The 9,285-nt window shown below is 33.0% G+C and overlaps 1 long non-coding RNA gene across 1 annotated transcript in view; it reads right to left on the bottom strand.

Annotated features, from left to right (window-relative positions):
• Nucleotides 1–1,309: 1,309 nt before the first annotated feature.
• The window catches only part of LOC149372972 (uncharacterized), a 48,721-nt gene continuing 40,745 nt past the window's right edge, over nt 1,310–9,285 (bottom strand). The window contains exons 2-3 of the long non-coding RNA XR_016293550.1: nt 2,165–2,312; nt 1,310–2,107 (exon numbers count right to left, since the gene is read on the bottom strand). This is a non-coding gene — a long non-coding RNA (uncharacterized LOC149372972). The remainder of the gene's footprint in view (nt 2,108–2,164; nt 2,313–9,285) is intronic.

The raw sequence follows: 9,285 nt of genomic DNA, 5'->3' as shown, positions 1-9,285 counted from the left end.
TTACTAATGCCTGATTTACAGACATGTCTTAGGCAACTGTAAAGAAGAAAGGAGGTCCAAGCTTTGCTTCCGGTGAGGAAGCTGCAACCACCGGAAAAAAGAAGTTCAGTGTTTTCTCTGTCCAATGACGGACAACAAGCACGAAGCCAGCAGTGGGAGCTGTTGAGGAAAGCGCTAGAAGAAACTAGAAAAAGGCTCAAGCAGGGCGCAAATAAGGCGGAAAGGCCTTGCGTAGAAAGGTGGGCTAATGTGGACCTACGCTGCTCTAAGTACTTGTACCTATCAGCAAGGAAAAGCATCAAGCTTATAGTGGTGCTTGCTAAGTTTGCTAACTTGCCTACTATGGAGCACTAGACAGGGTGCTGGTCCTCAGGGACTCTGAGTTCTTTTCAGGACTCGAGAGGATTCGCACCTTTAGCAAATGGTGACGAGCTTGCTCGTTAATGTTGTGAGACTCGATGGTCTCCCCACCGAGTCCCACACTATCGCTGTCCCTGAGGTGTGTCTCAATGCATTTCCCCTCCCTCTACAAAAAAAAACTACTGTTACTGCGACTGCTGCTGCTGCTGCTGCTGCTGCTGCTGCTACTACTACTACTACTTTATAAATAATAAATATATAGAATAAGAGAAAGGTGGTGTTTTTTAGCTCCGTACTTATTACTGTGAGAGATTCGAACTATTAGCGTTATTAATATTGTTGAACATTTGACGGAATTCAATTTTTTGCCATAAATTTATATAGATTTATGAGGTATGTTGTATTACAAAAAAATTGAAAGTTATATACAATTCTATTTAATCAATTAAGTTGTGTGACTCTTATTTTAAGATGTAACAATGCGAGCCATGGGAACTTTATTTTCATCGGCAATACCATGACCCACTTGGTTTTAGTAAACTCACATGTATTGTTTTTTTTAAGCAATATGGTGCGTATTTTATAGTTTTTATTTAATTTAAAAAAGTAATTCATAGCTATAGACAGTAAAAAATTTTCATGTTTTTTATAAACTAAGGCATACGATTTTCGAAGCCTTATTTTCTTGCATACAATTAAAAACACGTTATAATAATAAAATAAACACATTTCGTTGGTTTAAATTTTCTGAATCGAAGATTGAATATTACTTTTTGTTAAGCCACAGCATCACACAGTTCTACAGTTAAATGGAATTCTAGCATATTATTACAACAATTCTGATTGATTATGTATTTGTTAATATTCTGTTAAACATTTGTACTGGAAATAAACTCAAGGGCTACATCTATGCGAAAAAAATGAGAATTAGATTATTACTTACATATCAGGATAAAAATTATTTAACCATGTTTCCATCTGAGTACTAGTTGACATGGCTAAGCCGGCCCAAGAGTTAAGTTCTTCTGGGTGTAAACATAAGTCTAACATGTAATATTTTATTGCATTTTCCCACGACTGATTTGATGAGGCTTTGAAATAATGATCAGCAATGAGGTAATATATGTATGATATGCCATTGCCAATTATTTTTTCTACTCTTGGAATATCTCCTCGATTTCCAAGTAAAAAGGCATTCATATCTTCTAGTTTGTAAAATGGGTCACTATCCGATGGAACTAAATGACATATTTTTTTAAACAAGACAACTGTGTCTAAATTTATAGAATCATTTTTTCTTGATACAAATGATGGAAAATTTACTGGTTTATAAAACTCGAACAATAATTGACTTTTCTCCCATGTTAGGGCTATAGTAGTTTTAACATGCTCATCAAGGTATCTAGGTTTTGATCGTATACCACTAATAAACTTTGATGGATGCCCATACAAACAAAAAATTACTTGTTCTAGAGGCTGTCTCAATTTTTCTTTAATGTGGGAAAACGGTGGAAAGTTTAATTTTGGGACGAGTAATTCCATTATAAAAAGTAATAGTTTCCCATTTTTCATACAGCACAATCCATGTCGACCCAAAAATTTATGAGCTTTGAGCAAAATTACAATAGATGCTGGAATATCTTCATTGTCTTCATCTTCATTCTCCTCAGATACTTTAAAAAGAGCAGTAGACTGTAGTTCATTTTTAGTTACTGATGTAGTTTTTGCTCGACGTTTATCATCTTCACTAAAAGAAGTAAAATATTAATACAATCGTGATTATTCAAATACTTTTTTTACTTACAATTGAAGGATATGGTGTAATAAGATCCATGGTAAAACGGTGTCAATAGGTATATTAAAACTTCTTCCAAGTAAATCTAATTGATGACAAAGAATATGAATCAAATTTTGCACTAAACGAGTTCTTTGGTTGAAAGGCAAATATTTCACTGCAAAAAATAAGCTTAGTTGAATTTTATTTATTTTTATAGCATTTATTATATAAATTAGAGCTCTTATGTTTTAATTACTAGTTAAAAAAAAAAAAAAAATAAAAAAATAAAGTGCAGTTAAGTAAAAACTAAATATTTTTGTCATTTAGTAATAATAGAGTTAGCTTGGTGGTGATTATACTAGACTCGAAAGCGACGCTCCTAAAAAAGTTGGCTCTCTGCTTGAGATTTTCGATTTTTTTCAATTTGCTGTACGTAATTCCATTACAAAAATTAATTGCACATAAAAATCTCAACTCTGTTATAAATGCATGTATTAAAAAAATTTTAACTGTACAGATATTAAAACAAAAAATAAATGCAGCACTTTGAGTAAAATGCACAAAAAATTTCGCATAAAATTGAAAAATGCATGATTGTGGTGAGTGAGTGTTATTTGTAGTTAAAATAAAATCACAGAACTGTTACGATATACTTAGAAGTCCTGTAAAATGCATTTAAATAAGAAGCCTGTTAATTTATCATGTACTATAATAGTGACTCTCAAATGTATAAAGTTACATGAGAGTCAGACAAAGTTTATTTAAAAGTCACAATTATACTTCTGTCTTACTTTTTGTATACTTATCGAATAAGAACTCAAAAACTTGTTTATTAATCTCCGAATTTCATATCTTATCACTACATGTGACTGTGTGTCATAGTAAAAAACAGTAGATAGATACATAAAACTTTTTTGTTTTAACGGTATCTAACTTAATTATGTTTAGGTAATCTCTCCCTCATGTATCTGTACCTCTTCCAAAGACTAGTTATTGACAACCAAATTAAAATTTCTTTACCTCCCTTGACTCACTGTAGCCCGACTCTACCTGTTTGTCTTTCATCTTTTTTTTTCTAAGTAAAGTTTTCTTAACTTAAATTTTAAAAGAAAGAACACTACGACTATTTAGTTTTACACCTAAAAACTTATGTTCACTTAAGTAATGAATTTTTTTTTCTTCACTGGGTTACCACGACAGTCTACTGGCCTAGTCACTGTGATCGCCCAGTCACAATCTATGTGTGGGGGTGTATTGACACACCGATCCCTTAATTAATATCGTACCTATCATATCATGGGCACATTGGGAATGTCTCCGATAAAACACCTCGCACGTTAAGCTGAACATCCCACTCGCCACTAAGCACCTTTTTCCTGAAATTCCTGAAAAAGACTCCATATTTTAGGACGTCCACTCCTCACCGGTCAAGCTGGCACTCTTTGCCAAAGCATCAGATCCAGGCTAATTAGCATCCCCACAGAGGTTCTTTGTTTCAGGGTTAGTCTATTGCCTAGAGACAGAAGAAATACGATTAAATCTTATGTTTCGTAGAAAAGAAAGAATTGGTCATTCCCCTACAGAACTTCCCGAGGAAAAAGGAAAAAATAGTTTAGTCAAAATCAGAAGTCAGCATCTCTTATTTATTCAACAATTTATAAACAAACCCCAATTTTTTATTTAGTTTTTCGGTTACATCTTAAGTTTTGTTAAAGGCATTTCACGACCGTCAATAACTTTGTTATCAAATTTTCTATTAATTGGATACTTTTTCAAATCCATTATTTATTGTTAATAAGACATTAATGGCAAAAAATTGCAAAAGAAATCATTTCACACCAAAAAACTTTCGATTAACGTAGAAAAAAAATATTATATCAATTTGAAGGTAACTGTAAGAAAATATTGATTGTAATTTGCAAAACAAAAAGCTATTTGTAACATTGCAAAATAATTACTAGTTTTGTACAAATTGATATTTTTTGAGTAAAACTTTGAAGTGTTTTTGAAAACTTCATGGTCGGTTTATCAACATTTTCCTGCAGTAAGAACATTGCTTTAAATTTTAATAACAATAATAAAAAAAAATTGTTTTTTGTAAATTTTTACATTTTTTTATAAAAATATTATTTTGCAACTGAAACAATTGCGAATGTCTCCGTCAATTTTACATGCTTCTTTTCCCAACAAACGTGAGTGCCTTTCCCTTATGAACACGAATTTATTTTTAAAAAATGCTCTAGCTCACTCTGAAGCCAAAATACAAAAAATAAGAGTTTTTTGCAAGAACGGACTGATAATTAAATTTAGTATAGCAAAAAAATTTGTGTATCATCTTCATGTATTTCCGCATCACACTATAGAAGCGCATTATCAACTTCATTAGAAAAAAAGCTCAAAAAAAAATTTTAAAAGTAGCATTGTAACAGCCAGGGCAGCTCAGCGCTCTCATCTGTACCCCTCACTAGGTGGCCCACCAGATGCAGTGCGCTCAGGGCAACAACGCGGGCTGCAGATGGCGTTTGAATTCAATGACTTGTTATACACAACTATATAGTAACAAATATAATGTAATGATATTGTTGCATAACATGTTTAAGTAACAAATTACAAACAAAAACTTATCGGGATACAAAATTCATAAGTTCAAATTTTCGTGTACATTAAATTTCAGCTTTTTTGGTACATAAAAATTATGCTTTTAAAGGGGATCTATTTTTGCAATAACTATCATCTGTATCACTATCTGTTGCACTCTCCATTATAGCATACATACAGCCGTCAACATTTTAAAGCAGGGACAGGGACCGAAACACACGTTTCGCTCAGTTTTGATAAATTATTAAAACCAAAACGTATATTCAATATGGTTTCATTTCTTAACAACCAAGCAAAGGAGTTATTTAATTTTGTTTTGTTTTTTAGTCACTAAACAAAAACGTACTTCAGAAGAAAACACTTTAGGTTTTTTTTGTCTCTTGATAATGAAACAAAAGTTAAACGGAGTTCAGTTTCGTTCCTTACACACGAAACAAAATATAATGAGAATTAAATTCGGTTTTAATAAACGAAACATAAGTAGACATACTTATGTTTCATTGTACTTGATTTCCAAAAAACCATAACATTACTCAAAATTTGTTTCGATTTTTTTTAACGAAACAAAAACTTATAGTAAGAAGATATAGTTTCATTCCTATTTTATTTTTATAATATAAAAAACTGGCACTCTAGGAAGACAGAAGTTAAAACTTTAAGAATAACGTAGGCATTTTTGAATAGTCAGGATGTATTTTTTGTAGGAAATACTTTTTACGCGTTGCTGGGCTGGGCAGTGCCCTAAAAAACCGCAAGAGGGGTGTCGGGAACCCCGACACAAGCAAAACTGCTTTACATGTGTGGCGACGAAACATCCGACATCAATGCTTTCAGTAAATTCAGCGGATACACTTATAAACATGTCAAAGGACACATACATACACACACATGTATATATGTTCCAAATATCTAACAATTTATTAGCAAAGATGTCAGGAAAGATTAAGTTCTGAAATAAAATAAGTGTACAAAATGAATTTATAAAAAATAGTATAAACTATATACACGGTACATGCAGCTGCCAAAGCAGAAATTTTAGGTAGGCGACCAGTAGGGCCTGCTAAGGCTCCCTCTTTAGCCTACTGAGGTTCTACGTTGACAGCGTCAGAGGGCATTTGGTAGGCCCTAAGTAGGCTGTCTTAATCGACGTGACCTAACCACTTTCAATTTATAAATATAGATATGTCTATATAAGAATACATATTGTATTATAATTAAACTAAAGTCCTGCTTCACATAGAAGAAATTATTTTCAATTCCTTCATACATTAGATTTTAAATGAATAAAGGAGTGAGTGTAACCTTTGAAATATCACTCACTGTTAATTGAAAATTAACAATATAAGTGTATGATTTGTGTGAGTTAACTCTTAAGTACTTTTTAATATAAATCAAGTAATAAATACAAATTAACTGCTCACACTGCAACTTACTTTTTTTTTGTACGAAAACACATTGACTTAATTGAATGACAGATGAACTTGACTTGATAGCAGACAACTGAATTACAGTATACAAACTGTTGCATATAAAAGATTTTTAATGTAAGTATGGTTTTTAAGTAGTTTTCGACACATAAATTCTTTGAAGCAATAAAAATTGCTTATATAACCGGTACTTTGAAAAACTTGTTTTGTTTAAAACAAATTTAATGACGACTGATATTGTCATTCTCATGTTTATGAGAAATCTCATTAATCATGTCAATAGCAATGAATATTAATACTAGTCACTTGTGTACTTATATATAATTTTAGGCTACAGTTAACACTGTAACTATAGCTGATATAACTATGTATACAATGTGTAAGGTAAGATAAAGGTAGCTTATGAAGACTGCTTAATAAGTATCTCACGGAAGTTCCCTGACGCGCCTAGGTGTGCCCTCAGTAGACTACCTAAGTAGGGCCTCACGAAATAGAAAGGTGACGAACTGTCATTTCTGACTAGGTGCATGTATAAGTATATACACGATGTTGTATACAAAGTCAACGAAAGATCAGCTGAGATGGGCCCTCGGGATGGCAAAATTCAATCGCTTCCGAGATCATACAACTGACTCTGGATACAGTGGCAGTGCAGCAGCAGTAACAGCAGCTCTAAAGATATGAATACACACACGTTATGCTGCTACGACAGCTGAGTAAAGTGGGGGAAGCATGTCAACCTATAGATTTTCTCCAGTGCTTTACTTAAAGTAAGTCACGGGACACTTTGGAATGAAGTCCCTACCGTATGCAGGGTTTAGACTGATAGAATTAGATTTCACACCATTGAAAAAAAAATTAATTCCTATAAGCGAATAAAAAATTGGATTAGCGAGATAAAAGTGGTAGAAATTGCTACAACCAAAAACGAACCTCTGAATTTGTCAGCAAAGTTTCCAAAAAAAATGGTAAAAGTGCCAAAAGTTCCAAGAGCCGGAGACAGTAATGGATGGAAAAAAAGTTTAATACAAAAACGATGCACCTTTCCAAGCCACTCAAAAGTAGCTTTGTTGAAATTAATTTCATTTAATAGTTTTTTTGCAAATTGCAAAAAACCGCAAATTTGGCCATTTTTTGAAAAATTCATAACTCAGTCCCATTTGGATATGAAAAGCTGAAAATTTGAAACGACTTTCTTTTCGTAGTCCTTAACATATGCTCCAAATTTCAAGATGATACAATTAATAGTTATTGTAAACCGTCGTGTTGAAGAAAAAATGGTCCCTTCGAAAAATGGCTCTAAAAAAGTTTTGAGACTACTTACGGCCATTTTTCAAACGCGCTGCTCTTCGTCAAGAGTTAGTGTTCAACATGCTAAAATTTCATAATCCCATCTTGTTTAGCAGTACTGTTAAAATTGCATCGAAAAACAGTGATTTTCGCAGGAGGCCGTCGGCGGCGCGTGGTGGGGCAAGCCACCGAATTAGGCCACGCCCACTTCCTCGCTGAGCGCTCGGCGCACTTTCGAGCGTGTAGGTTTAAAATGACTACGCGTTGTAAGACCAACGATATCTCCGGAACTAAGCATCAGAAATTAATGTTTTTTTTAAATCTGGGGTAGCTTTCAATAATAATGAGATTTCAGTAAAATGTGATTTGAGATAAAAAGTATTTGTGTAGGATGTTATGTAATTATTTCATAAACCCTTCGGCGAAATATATCGATTTTATCACGTGTCTTTTCGACATTTAACGAAACATTAGTCATCATAAGTGGGAAGCTATTAAAGTACGTGTCGAAAAACGCATTATGAAACTTATTTTCTGTATGTACAAATTAATATTTTTATAATCATTATAATAATGATTATAATAGTAATAATAATAATTATTATTATTTATTGCAATGCTGACAATAATTATGACATACATACAGTCAGAAAATGAATATATGTAATATCTATTACAAAAGTACTAAAATTTGCAACAACTAGTAGAATAATTTTCAGAAGTACCGTTTTTCTATGATTACTATTATTTTTATTAATATGTCGATACGCGCACTCTCAATATTATAGAAAGCTACCCCAGATTAAACAAATAAAATCAATTTCTGATGCTTAGTTCCAGAGATATCGTTGGTTTACAACGCGTAGTCATTTTAAACCTACACGCTTGAAAGTGCACCGAGCGCTCAGCGAGGAAGTGGGCGTGGCCTTATTCGGCGGCTTGCCCCACCACGCGCCGCCGACGGCCTCCTGCGAAAATCACTGTTTTTCGAAGCAATTTTAACAGTACTTCTAAACAAAAAGGGATTATGAAATTTCAGCATGTTGAACACTAACTCTTGACGAAGAGCAGCGCGTTTGAAAAATGGCCGTAAGTAGTCTCAAAACTTTTTTAGAGCCATTTTTCGAGACCATTTTTTCTTTAACACGACGGTTTGCAAAAACTGTTAATTGTATCATCTTAAAAATTTGGAGCATATGTTAAGGACTACGAAAAAAACGTTAAATCAAATTTTCAGCTTTTCATTTCCAAATGGGACTGAGTTCTGAATTTTTCAAAAAACGGCCAAGTTTGCGGTTTTTTGCAATTTACAAAAAAACTATTAGGTGATTTTGGCACTTTTACCATTTTTTTTGGGTACTTTGCTGACAAATTCAGAGGTTCGTTTTTGGTTGCAGCAATTTCTATCAGTTTCATCTCGCTAATCTAATTTTTTATTCGCTTACAGGAATTAATTTTTTGAAAAGTCTAATTCTATCAGTCTAGTTAGCATAACTTATCATCTACGTGCCACGCGCTTATTTTTTCTACCCCACCTTTTTCTATTATTTTGTTTATTAATGCAATAAAAATATACATGTATACTCATAAATTCATTTGCCATGTATATATTTGCTAGCGGCTTAGCCTGAGACTCACTGAATGGAACACCACAGTGTGTTGACACATAGTGTAGAACGTTTTTAGAGGGGTAGTGTCACAATGTATAGTCAATGTGTGTTTTGAAATACATTATGTATTTCAAAAAAGACAAGTGAAAATAAATGTGGCAATGCCACACAAGGCGAAAACCCTCTACATATCTATACGTATAAGTATAGTATAGTATAGTAT

Source organism: Copidosoma floridanum, unplaced genomic scaffold (assembly GCF_036245765.1).
Source record: "Copidosoma floridanum isolate Cflo_tuat_1 unplaced genomic scaffold, Cflo_Japanese_pri ptg000078l, whole genome shotgun sequence".
NCBI classification, from domain to species: domain Eukaryota; kingdom Metazoa; phylum Arthropoda; class Insecta; order Hymenoptera; family Encyrtidae; genus Copidosoma; species Copidosoma floridanum.
Note: the sequence above shows the minus strand (reverse complement) of the source record. Positions and strands in the feature narration are given on the sequence as shown.